Raw genomic sequence first — 13,819 nt, 5'->3', positions numbered from 1 at the left:
CGATTATGTCGCCTACACATTACTATTCAATATAATTTGCCGAACGTGTAATTTAGAACCTTTGCCTGAAATATCGGGTGTTGGGTGCAGGGCTGGGCCGTGTTGCCTCCCGAATATAACAGTTGTGTTTGGACCTTATCTGTGAGTGTCACCTGAACACATAAAATGTGATGATAATAACAATACGAGCAGAAGCAACATTAAACAAGCCATTGCTGGCGCGCAACCAAGTATCTGTAACTCATGGCTGGTTGGTTGCACCCTTGAGCAGCATGGCTAATAACAATAATTAATAATAATGTCTTTTTATATCGCGTCATGAATGCAAATTGCATTTCTAAACGCTGTAGGATTCATAATGCGCACAATTTCCACACGGATGTGTGGGAAACCTCGTAAAAAAATTAGGAAGTTCGCCATAACTGGCGCCAACATTTTCCCAAGCATTGTGGTGCTACATTGGCAAGTTCGGCCAGCTCCATGAATGAGCATACATGGCAGAGGAAGCCGGAGAATCCGAGGAAAACGCACGCATGCGAGGAGGATAACAATGCTCAATCCCCATGCAGATGGAATACGGGTGACAGTTAATTCCCTTGCTGTGCTGCCATATACCCTGGCAGGCCAGGAAATACCTTGGCAGCCAGGAGATGGGTGGGGAGGGAGGAGATTTCATGGGTTTACGTGATCCACCAACCCTTGCCTCCAATGTACTGGATTACTGGCACGTGAAGCCACCAAATCGGTCCATTGTGGTCAGAAGTTAGACCAGACTGGTCATGGCCACGATTTAACGACACAAGTGGACAGCTAGGAGCCTCCCGTTATCCCGCAAAGTCGAACGCTGCCATTGCCAGGCAGCGTGTGAAACGGGAAGGCGGTCTTTACAAGCATCGGTCATCACAGCGGCACACTTGCTGCACATAGAGACACAGCGGAAAGGAGCCTCACGCAATCAACTCGAGACGGGGGGGGGGGGAGGAGGGAGAAGGAGACATGTATTTGATTCTTGATTGCCCCACATGTTTAAAATAGCCAGCTAAGGCCACCTGTCTGAGCGACTGGTTTAGTTCGGTGGTCAAGGCTGTGTCGCATCTCGCCTTCGTGAAAAGGCCACGCCGCTTACCCAACGTCGCGCCTGCAACATTTTGTCCATTGTGCGGTGATCAAGAGCGCGAGGACAATTCATCGCTAGAGCAACGCTTTCCTCGTGAGCCATTAGCCGACCCGCGTGATTCGAGGGCTCGAATCGCATCTCAAATGTCACGAGTTCACATCCTGGCTGGGAGGGCCAACTCAGAAAAATCATCCATCCGAGGCCATTAGAATTAATTCTGCTTAGTTGGAATTCAGTTGTGGTCGTCATACAGATATAAAAAATGGCTCCTGCCATGGAAATGTGGAATTTCCGCCACTGACTCAGGGCCACCAATGGAGAGGAGAACTGCACCCCCTCCCCTCACACGAGTGCTCTGATTTGATTTATTCTGAGAGTGATTACAGTGGTTCTGTAATAAGAATCCACAGTTTACTACAACTACTACGCCGATACATCAGTGACGGCACATCTTTTGTCAGTGCTATGGCATCGTTGCAGTGTCCCCGGGAAACGCCACGTGGCAAAAACGAAGGCGGTTGTTTCAGTGAGCACATGCACATTCGCTAACATTAAAAACTGCACTTTTTTTTTTACAAATGTTTACTCCATTTGTTTTTTTTTTAAGACTATGAGAAGGAAAGACGTGTTCGTCGATAGCGCCTCTTCTTATTTGTCCCATCGTCTGTGTAAAAAGGATTGCCTGTTTAATCTTGTTTTATGGGTTTGGGGCCGTCCATAAATGACGTCACGCGATTTTGGACGATTTTCGACCCTCCCCCCCCCCCCTCGTCACACGACGTCACAAAAAGTCAGACCCCCTCTCAAATACGACGTCACAAAGCTCTGCCCCCCCCCCCCCCAAAACCTTATTTTCATTTTGAAAATAAAACATGCTTCAAATCGCTTTAAACTATTGTCATTGTAGTGCGTATTTAATGTGGCGCTGCACTCTGATGTTGTAGGAGTGTTGTTATAACAATTAGTGTTGTTATATTTAAAGTTGCGCATTTTGATGTGACGTCACATTTCTCAACCCCCCCCCCCCCTCGTCACACATCGTCACAAATGTCTGACCCCTCCCCCCCCTCTAGGTGCGTGACGTCATTTATGGACGGCCCCTTTGTCACGTGCCACGTTGACGATTGACGCAAACGTTGAGAACAATTCTACCGTTCCGTTGTTTTGCATTTGGTCCGATGTTATCACTAATTGCCGCCCGTGATTTCGCATACTTTGAGATTACTATTTAACAAGAACACAAATACTATTTCACAGCTCATTTTCTTATCCAAAGCTGGATGAAGGCATCCTCATGTTGCGTCGGTCCTCAGGGGTTGTTTTACCATACTTCACCACACTGGGAAGTGTAGGTTGGTGGTGGGTGGTAGGCGTTCACGGCCATTTCATATACAGTATCGCTCACCACCGATCTTCGCCGTGGCTGGGAATCATAGTGCAGTGAGCTAACCACTGCACCGCCACTCCACTGTTCCCGCCATACTTAACCATGCTTGTTGGCACGGTGCACCTAATGCACTGATGTTGATTATGATCACAAGTATATGTCTTCTCTCTAGTTCCCTTCAACGTGACTTTACCGAAAGAACCAAGAATATGAATCACTGCAGTCACGACAGCTTTAAATCAAAATTTAAGCTCTATTAAATTGACATTCTAATACACTTCGTATATTTCATTGCGTTGTATGGAATTGCATTACAATGTTGCCTTTTACATTAAAAGAAAACAAAGTGGGTTTTTTTTAAACGTTAATCTTCACAAATGATGCAAACAAACATATGCATGTAACTATTGGACAAGTATACATTGACAACGAATACGCCGATGCTTGCCAGTGTGGATTAAATGCATAAATGAGTAAGTTAAAATGAGCATCAATCATCGTGCTGTGAAGCTGCATTAAGCTCCTCTCCATGAATTGCCTGCTAGTTTTCAAGTCTCAAGAAATATAGCGGTTTTGGATATAATAACAATTAGGGTTGTTTGTTTTTATTTGTCGGCACACTGCCATTAGACTCCTACAGCCGGCGGCAACTTGGCACACGTGTTTCAGCGTGCGGTCAGCACTAGGAGAAACATAGGTGGCAGGGCATGCACGGTTGTGGCCCTGATGCACACAGCATTTAACCCCCCCCCCCCCCCAGAAGAGGATGAGTCTTCGTGATTTAGGATCGTTTTCGATCATCCCTGGTATTCTGTCTTGAACACTTTCGTTTGCTCAACAAAATTCTTCGCCTTTAATATCACTCCTCTTTGGCTCTTTCGGTAAAGTCACGTAGATAGAAAATTAATAGATCACGACGTTTCGATCGCAACACAAGCAGCCGTCATCAGGTGAGACAAATACAGCAGGAGAACTGCTGACGCAGTGATCTATTAATGTTCTATCTACGTGACTTTACCGAAAGAACCAAAGAGTATGGATTCCTGCAGTCACGAAAGCTTCAAATAAAGTTTAATATCACTCTCAATTTAGTTTTCTACATTTTAATAATAAAAAAAACCACGGGCATCCGTGCGGACGAGATGGTTCCGTCTAAAGGTTGTTTTCCGGGTGAAATAATTAAAAGTATTAAAATAAAACCAAAGGTAGTATACCTTTTTCGCGCAATCACCAAAAAAGTCGATAAATTACTGGTAAGATGATGGTGGATAAAAAAAAAAACAACTGCTAATAACAATTTTTGCATTCATAGCAAAAAGAAACACAATAGACATTCCTTCAGAGAGGGTGCATTGGGAACCCGCCAAACTAAAGCAACTTTTTCCTAAAGATCCAAAGGGTAGCTGGAGAAACGCCCCATGCCGTCCCTTGCAGCCACTCCGCATTTTGTCTTTGTGCATTGGTCTCGTTGTTTGTGAGTTTCTCTGAAGACAGCGGGCCAGCAACACAGCTGTGCTGTCCTGCTGTCTCCCCCAAGCATTCCCCGTGCTGCCAACAGATAAGCAATCTTCCCAACATCGATCCCTTTTGTAAGTGACCCGGCCTCGTGCGCGAAAGTGACGCATCTATGCCCATGGCCTTTAATACTCGCTGTTTATATTATTTGTCATCAAATCTAAAACCCTTCCATTTCCATGTGTGTGTGTGTGTGTGCGTGTCACATTATTGGAAGCGGTGGCATCGTGGCCATCCGACACGTGTTTGCATTCTTGCCGCAAACACCATAACACCAGTGTCAAAAGGTGTCTGAATTTGCCCTGAGCATGCCCTAGGTGAATTCATCCTAGATACAGTACTCTACGTCTGTATGTATGCTGAATTTGTTTCGCGCCGTAAGTAAGCCAACCGTAGTGTTTGCACGTATGACTGGGGATATAATGATGGCTTGTTATGCAGTTGCTAGCAGCACCTGCGCTAACAGTATAGACCAGCAGAGCAATCGTTGTTGTCTTTTCCTACGTACGAATGAGTATGAGTCGGTGAGTGTGTGCGTGATGAGCTATCATTTGTTGGGCAGGTCGCTTCGGGAAAAAGAGTCTTTATAGCTCAGTGGGCCTTACCTGATAACATAAATAAATATATATCGTGGTCAGTGCTCTGCGCTATACAATTGGACATCTGTGGGAAAAAAAAAAACTTCACAGCTAATCAGATTTCTCTGAGATAAATACTAAAAAAATCTGATTCTGGTTGTATTACTAAAGTTTCTAAACTAGGCTCAAATGCCAACCGTGAAAAACATTGGTGGCAAGTGGTATCCAAAGCTGTCCTGGGTCTCGTACAGGTCGACTCAGCCTTAAACAGGCACCTGGCGTGCTGCGTGAACATCAGCACTGGGAGAGGCTGTCAGGCGGGGTGCTGGCCACACCAACCCAACCTTTCTGACTTTAACAGGTGCTCGCTAGCAGTCCTTGCCCAACATGTCGATGGTGGCTTTATGTGTTATCAGTCTTTGTCTCGTCGTAAATAAACACATTTCCCCGAAGCTTGCAATGCTCACAAGTGGAGTACATATGAGTTGAGCTGCAGGGTTAAATGCAAAACCACACCACAGCGCCCCCCCCACCCCCCTCCTTTTTTTGTTACCGGTGCCAAAAAGGCTCGTTTAGAGAGTTGTGTCATCACGCCTATTCAAATGCCGCTTGCCAAGCAGCGGGGAGTTCTAGAGTTATGGAAGGCCTTTTGCTCATATCTGTCAGTTGATCAGACGAGAGGACCCGTGCCGTTTCGATTTGGTAAAGGACAAGCGGTCGTTTTTTTTTTTGCAAGGGGATACGTTTGGCTCTGGTTTGATGTTGATGTTGGGGTACTTTGCATTCAAAGGGGTTTTTTGTATTGTTGCTGCCACGGAGGTGATTCAATGAGTAGGTAAATAAGCTGACAGGATGAATAGAACGCGCGTAAATTATTTTAGTTGCATCTTTTAAAGCCGTTTCATTAGCAGTGTGTCAAATGAAAGTACCGCAGGTACAGGAGTAAAGGGAATTTGCCTTTTCAGTGGAAAAAAATAATAATGCTTCGAGGTTATTTCTATATTTCTAGAAAGAAAAATGCCCAAGGCTAAAAAGATGGCGTGATTGGTTGAATATGTTATTTGCAATGTACGCAGACAATGAGTTAGTCGTCAGAAAACACGAGGCTAAATGTAAGGTTACTCGGTAACGCTACTGACAGGCCAGTACACTGAGCTGGCGTAGCTGATATCCTGGGTTTGTATCCATGTCCCGTGATTAAGCCGCCTTCTCAAGCGTCACCTGTCAACGGTCTGCAGAAAACAAGTGTATACCTTACACACCAAAAAATAATAATCATCATCAATATACGTGAGATTTTCATGTTAAAAATTTACATTTGATTGGCCCATTTTGGTTCTATTAACATTTGGTTGACATATAAACTCGTTGCAGGAAAGACAATGTTTCGTATGTCCTCAGCATGGGTAAGGAGGACTGTTTCACAGGAGCTCCAGAATAAATCGTCCACGATATCATCTTCCACGGCATTCTGTGGCACTGCCTACCGCGAGGGTTACACACGTGCATCCGTTTTTTTTTTTTCACGAAACGAGACTACACGTGGAGGATACGTTGAGGGAAGAAGAAAAACACGGAGAGAAGAAAAACCAAAACGAACAAAAAAATATAGTTTCTTCTTAGAGACCAGCCAAAAGTCTCAAAAGCTGAGATGAAATGCATTTCCCCGTTTGGCAACCTCCCTCATCAACGAGCCATCGGCAGCCACGAACGCCGCGCGCTCTCACAACACGCGCACCTCGCTGCGCTTCACGCACCTGTCACTGCGACGACGTTTCTAAGAGAGCATCCCAGAATTTGATTTAATTTCAGAGGACAAGGTCAACGCCAAAGGGCGCAGCGACACAAAGTAGCGGTTCCAAAGCTTTGCCTATCTCTGCACCGTAAATATCTCTCAATATGTTTGATAAATCCCTGTCGGGGATGGGCCTCCGTCACCATAGTATCTCTTCCTGAATTGCTATATTAAGTCTCAGTCCCGCAATTGATGAAGTGGCTTGCCACAGGATCGGCTGCAGATGCACTGCTTCGTGAATTGCTTTGATCGGTCTCGACAAAACGTTTGCAGGGGGAGACGGCGTTATTGGCTGGGGTTTGCATTTCACATCAAAAAAAATCTAATTCCAACAATGCATACGCACGCATTGGCCGTTTGTAAATACTATAAACTGCATATAAAGGGTGTGTGTGTGTGTGGGGGGGGGCAGTGGTAATGGCCTAGCGGTTGCGTGTTTACTGGTTCGATCCCAGCAGCCAGCCTCGTTAATGCCACGGGTGAAGTGGACCGCAAAGAAGCGCACCGTTTATTTCACGGCGTAACGTTAATGATCCCGCGACGTCAATCGGAAAAGTGTAGGCCACGTGTGCTGGTTATAACAGTTTCAAATTACTTGATTGAGTAAAACCACGTAGCAACATCGCCTCCCAATACCGGTAGATGATACTCGCCCTGGTGAAACGTGGAGCCCTGGTGAAAGCCTCGCCCCATACGAATGTCGTGAACTGCCCAATGGACGCATTACCCGGTTTGGTTATGGTCAATGCTTCTGTTTGGGTGCTTTAAAAGAGCACACTTTTTAGCTTTGCAGGAATGGCAAGAGCTCCAAAATCTAGAGTCCACTTTGACAAATGCTAATTTTTGTTCCGTTTCTTGGTGAAACTGTGACAAGTTCTCCATTAGCAATGGTGTGGCAAGGCACCAAAATAGTGCATTTCAGCTGTTTCACAAATATACAAATCTGGCACCAAGGGTAAAATTATTTTTTACCCCCCCCGGGACATTTATAAGTTAAAGTATATTTCAGATTGCGTTAATATGGACAGGCACTCATCCAGCAGTGGATAAAAAGTCACATTATTTGACAGTGGCGCTCACGACCATCATAGAAGAATACACACTCAAAACAAAGTGTCACTACAGGCTAACAACAGGCTTAGTTTATAAGCCATGTGCACAAATTACCATAGTGGATATCTGCTTGTTTTAAATCAAGTTATAACATCAAGGAAAAATATGTTTGAAAGATTAGCTAACACATTTAAAAAAAAATCATACAAGTTTGTTTTTAATTCGAAAGCGTCACGTGACCTGCACGTTGGGCAGACGTGTTTAATGGAGGGAAACAATAGCTGGGCAACCACCGCCTCACTGCCATCTGCGAGTCGCAACGCGATCCATATTGACCAAAATTACAGGGGCCGCACGATGGTGCGTCAATAATGACGTTTGTAAAGTCTGCATAATGACGAGAAAAGCTCATCATAGCAGACTAATAGTGTTAGCCGGAAATCCATACTTTGTAGCACGCGTATTTGCGTGTTACTTGAAACAATAAGGCGTGCGTTTGGACAAGGCAAAGAGAGTGATGGGGATCGCACGCCATTCATCACAGAAGCCAACTGGGGTGGTGAGACCGTGTCAACATTGGCCACTGAAGCTGGTCTTCTTCGAGGCGAATGCCAAGTACGTGTAGAATATGCGTCCGGGTTTAAGTATGCGGGCCATTCGATAGCTTCGGGAGTGGCACAACTGATACCGTTCACTCCGCCGGAGAGCGGACGCAGAATGCAGTTGTTCGCAAGATGGTCTGTTGTTTGGTGAGGCCAGCGTCGGTGACTGAAGCCACGAGTATTGTTGCACGGATTCGACAATGCATATCTGTGCACAAATCGTACAACCATTAACATGGACGCGTGATACTGCTGCAGATTGATCGGCTCGTATTCTTTAAAGGAAATTAACGGTGATTGCTTCTCTGTGACCTGAATGTGGAATTTCCGTCGCTTGGTCAGAACCACCGATAGAGATGAGTACTTGTCAATATGCCTTTGAGTTTGGGAACACAATGTGACTTTCACGAAAAGTTTTACACAATGAAGAATCAATGAATGCTAGTGATGAGAACTGTTTTTACAACAGCAAGCTGGAATTGTTTCATTCTGCTGGAAGTGTGGATCTTTAAACGGACTACAATCGTTAATGGAACTGCATTTCACGAGTGAACTTAAACCCCATTCCGGCTCCTTCCTCCACCACCAACTAGCTTTTAAGCTCGTCAAGTTTACGAATGACAGGAGAGATTAGATATTTTACACCCCCCCCCACCACCCCCACAGGATTGGAGTGGTGATACATTTTTTTTCCGTCAGTTATTTCTAGCCGAGGACAAAAGCTATTGGTCATAATTAATTCAATATCATTACCGCATATTCCTCATTCTTTCTGATCAGAAATGAGTCCCTCTCCGAACTCTGCACAACATAAATTACCCGAGTAGGTTCTGTGACTGACTCGTTGACCCACAGATGGGCGAGTTAAGTATCTTATCACGCGGATGCTTGAATAAAATGCTGACTTAAGTATAAAATTACGATCGCAATTACGGCGTTTGCTCACTGTCGCCGAGAAAATAAATGTCTCGTCCTGCTGGCCGAACAGCCTTCGGGAAGCTCTAGTTGTTTCGGGCAGCTACCCTTCGTGAGGAAGCTTCCGCAATATTACGTAAAAATAATTTTCTCTCAGCGATGGCCATAAACCTTAAGATTTTTTTTTTTTACGAAATCGTTATTCATTGCGCGTGTTCGGCGAAGCAGCAACTCTCGTGCGCACGCGTTCATAGTTCCGAAGGGAAAAAAAAAACCAGTCGATTGTGCGATATGAAGAGCAACGGTGAAGCGAGTTGGACCGTCATTATCATCAGCTTAGTGCCATCTTGGCTCCGCTCTCTCCCCTCCCCATGCGGCTTTCCATTCCCCAGAGCAAAATCTCCCACCCACTCTGTGGATCATTGAAATTCACTGAGAACCCATGGTGAGCGTCCAAGATAATAATAATAATCATCAGCCATGGTCAATCCGCTGCTGGATGAACGTCACCAAAAAACTGCCTCCAACCCCCACCCCCCTCCCCCGCCGCAATCCTGCGCCTTAAACACGAACGGGTTTCCTTCGCTCCATCTCCACGGTGCACGTGATCCTCCACCCATTTTCCATCCGAGTGGACGGAGCAGAGATGATATGAGTCATTTTAAACTATTTTTTTTCATGTGCATCGTCGCTTTGCATAAACACCCACGGAAAGCCCTTGTACGAGTCACAATACGAGCTTTTTCGAAGGCATGGCGTGAATAGGAACACGTTAGATCATTACTAATCACGATAGGTTTTTTTTTTTATTGCAGGATGATTAATAGAAAGTAGTTTATATGCAGAAGTAGAAGGTAGTACATGCACTGACAGTTTCATTAGTGCCTCGCTCGGTTATTCATAGCATCATAGTCCATGGGATGTCTGCGACAACAATTTTCCAATGCAAATTGTATTGCTAATAAATGAGCGTAATGATGCGCTGTTACGGTACAATACTGCACCCTCTCCAAAGCGCCACTGCATCTGCAATGTGCCCGGTTTACGAATAGAGATTGTAATGATGTCCCATTTCCCAATGGAAATGTCTGATTGGAAATGGGCATTGCGTAATAAGTGCGCGTGTTCTGCGAGTCTGTGCGCGCGTGCACGCCTGTCCGTTACGGGTCTCTTAGACACATTGGCCCAGCGGAATGCATCACGAAGGCAGAGTTTTGTCGGCTTCTTCTTCTGTAGAACGCATGCCATAAAAGAACTGTCCGCATGACTCACAAAGGTTTTGTTAAAGAGCGCTCAAGCCATCATAATAGGAATATTCCAAAAACCTCTGAATTCTTTTGGCAAATGACAATGAAAGCGATGTCCATCCATTACGCTTCTTTTTAACAATACAGCGATGGGACAAAGACACGAAAGATTTTTTTTTGGCAGGACATTCAGTCTCCTAATCAATATATGCATGCACCTATATGAGAATATGCAAACAGACACACAAAGACAAAGATCACCGCATAGCCTTAACAGACTGTTGGGGCAAGTGCTGTTAACTCGCGCCTTTGAAGGCCGGCACGGCACACGAGGGGGTGGGTGGCCAGCACCACGCCCGACCGCCTTTGTCTCCCTAGTGGCGATATTTACACACCGCACCAGGTACTCATTTTGAGGCCGAGTCGATCTAGGAGAGGCCAAGGACTGATTCAGATAGTCGTCACTGGTGTTGGTCGTGAGCGCGAATTGAACTCGGTTCCGCCGGGTTCGTAGCGCAGCGCGGCTAACCACTACGCTGCCGCTCTCCCACACGAGACGCTGTGATGTCGCACGCACACAATGATCCCCACCTCCCCGTAACACGTAACACACACGCACACACACACTATCTCACGCACACACAATTTTAAACCGAATTCGTGTGTTTGCAGCCCCGAAAATACACAGTTAAGTGCATTGCGGCCAAACCCATTTAATGTACAGTACAATTCACATATATATCACTTATCCCACCTCCCTGGACCCTGCATCACAGATGATTCGCAAAGCTGAGCAATGCATACGCAAGGCTTGCGACAGCAAATTTAAACACCACGTCCACCACGAGCAAGCAGAAATAACGGCAACAGCTAGCAACAATCCTGCCACCCTCTATTCAGCAGATATATTTTTCTTGTGTTGGCTTCATATATAATGTATGCACAGCGGTGTGTGTGTGTGTTGTGTAGGTGTGGGTATTTATATGTGTCTGCATGTGTGCGTCGTCGGTGTGTTTGTGTGGTGCTTGTCTCGTCGCAGGCAGCGCGTTGCGCTCCGAGCCCGGCGACCCGAGTTCGATTCCCGCTCACGACCAACGCCGGTGACGATTATCTGAACCGGTCCTATGCCTCCCCCTAGGTCGACTCAGCCTCAAATGAGAACCAGGTGCGGTTCGTGAAATCGTCGACACTGACTGGGGAGACAAAGGCAGTGAGGCGTGGTGCTGACCACCCACCCCATCGTGTACCCTGTCGGCCTTCATAGGTGTTCGCTAACAGCACTTGCCCCAAAAGTATGTTAAGGCTATACGGGGGATTTTTATCTTTGTTTATCTGTGTGTGTGACCATATGTCTGGGTGTTTTTTTTTATGTCCGCCTGTGTTGGTCTGTGTGTATGTATGTATGTGCGTTTATGCATATGTATCTGCATGCAAGTGTTTTCTGTACAACAGCATGCGGCTGTGTATTTGTACCTGTCACTTTCTATACCTGTGTGTGTTTCTGTTTGTATGTCTGTATGTATGGGTCTGTATTCCTGTGGCCTTCATATGTGGTGGTCGCTAACAGCACTTGCCCCAAAAGTATGTTAAGTCTATACGGGGGATCTTTGTCTTTGTATCCCTGCACTTGTTCGTGTACGTAAGCTTTTTTTAACGTGTGTCTGCATACATATGTCTGTGTTGTTCTGTTTATATGGTCTGTGTGTGTGTTTCACGTGTGCATGTGTGTCTACGTGACTATCTCTATAGCTGCGTGTGCATTCCTATATGTGTTTCAATTTGTGCATGAGTGTTTTTGTATATTTGTCCATGTGTTTCTGTCTTTCAATCTGTATGTTTCTGCAATGTCTGTCTTGAGGTGTAGGCGTTTGTGTCTATCTGTACATATGTCTTCCGTATATATGTTTGTCTCTCACTGACAAAATGCACGTGTTTGATGTGTCTCTATGTTACTGCATGTATGTCTTTGTACATGTGCTTATATTTCGTGTATATATCCACGTGCTTTTTTCTGCAGTGTCTAGTTGTCTGTGTGTATATTTCTATTTGTCTGTGAGTATGTGTTTGCATGGCCTGTATGTGGGGAGCGGTGGCGCAGTGGTTAGCGCACTGTGCTACGAAACCGGTGAACCAAGTTCCATTCCAACTCATGACCAATAACAGTGGTGAAAATCTGAACCAGTCCTGGGCCTCCCCTAGGTCGACTCAGCCTCAAATAAGTACCTTGTGCGATGTGTAAACATCGTGACTCGGGAGACGGAGGTTAGCCGGGCGTGGTGCTGGCAACCCACCCCTTCGTGTGCCCTCCCGGCCTTCAAAGGTGCTCGCTAACAGCACTTGCCCCAACAGTCCGAGTCAGACTGTACGGGGGAGCTTTGTCTTTGCAATGCCATGCATGTGTGTCTGCGCGTGCATTTCTGGACGTCCAGCCGACGTCTCCGTGCGCGTGTGCGTCCGTGTCCACACGTGTGTCCGTTTACTCGCGTCAATGACATGCAAACAGAACGAAGCGAGAACGCCAGCTCCGTCGCAGTGATGCACAGCCGAGGCTTTCAATTTGAGAGAGAATGAAACGAGATGACCCTTACCTGCCGTTGGGCCACGCACGTCTTGAGAACCACTGAGGAAGGCCGCTGCTTGACAGAGGTGTGTTCTTTCCACTGCTGGGAGTCTCAGTGCCTTGCGTTCAATGAGGAGACATGCAGAAAAGGGGGGGGGGGGGGGTGTATGAGCAAATTGTTAAAGCTGTTGCCAGCTGTCACACACTCGTCCCTGCCGTCTTCAGCGCGCTAAGCTGGACACGTCAGGCATCGCTCGTCTTGGATCAACTTCTCTGCGACCGGGACGAGACGCTGTCCCGTCATTAATAAACCATCTCAAATAGCCGAGCAAAAAATATAAATACATAACCGCAGAAAACTGTTACACGGCAACTAAATTCATTTGGCAGCAAGGCTCAACAGCACGCACGGCATTGAGACAAGTATAGCTACACCGCTAACTATCCACACACATGCGCCCTATGCATACGCTGTATGTGTGTGTCCATGTGCCGTATATGTGTCTGTCTTTTATCAAGAGCTTGGTACTACTGCCGTGGTGTTCCTCTGCTCTCCATCTATCTCTCTCTTCTCTCTCTCGCTCTCTGTGGCAAACTAGACTGCTGAGTTATTCTCCCTTCCCAGGCAGCTGCCAGGATACCGGGAGGGTGGAGACCATCGGGTGCCGTACTTGTGGACGAGGAGCGGACCGCTGCGGAGCGCCGAACCCGGGGTTTTGGAGCTCTCCCAACCCAGAGGCGAAATCCGTACGCGTGTGAGAGAGCGAGCGAGCAGGCGTGCGTGTGGGAGAGAGAGAGAGAGAGCGCGCGTGTGTGTGTGTGGGAGTGGAGCTGTCATTGGCTGATCCTGCGGAGAGAGAGGGGGGGCCGGCCTGTCACAGTGCTCAGCTCCGAGCAGCACATGTGCCCAGATGGTGGTGGAGAGTGTGGCGATCTTCTGTTACAATTATAAGCTGTGTGTGTGTGTGTTGGTAGGTAGATATGTATGTTTAACACGGAGGTTTCCACGACCAATATCATCCATAATACAGGTTTTTTTGGGGGGTTAGA

General features: G+C 46.4%; 1 protein-coding gene across 1 annotated transcript in view; it reads right to left on the bottom strand.

Moving 5' to 3' along the window:
- The window catches only part of LOC116951166 (leucine-rich repeat neuronal protein 1-like), a 121,259-nt gene extending 108,367 nt beyond the window's left edge, over window positions 1-12,892 (bottom strand). The window contains exon 1 of the mRNA XM_076073524.1: window positions 12,798-12,892. The gene's annotated coding sequence lies outside the window, so the exon portion shown is untranslated. The remainder of the gene's footprint in view (window positions 1-12,797) is intronic.
- Window positions 12,893-13,819: the final 927 nt, after the last annotated feature.

This window comes from Petromyzon marinus, chromosome 42 (assembly GCF_048934315.1).
Source record: "Petromyzon marinus isolate PM22_M1 ecotype Great Lakes invasive population chromosome 42, UKy_Petmar_22M1.pri1.0, whole genome shotgun sequence".
NCBI lineage: Eukaryota > Metazoa > Chordata > Hyperoartia > Petromyzontiformes > Petromyzontidae > Petromyzon > Petromyzon marinus.
This window is presented reverse-complemented; position numbering and strand designations above follow the sequence as displayed.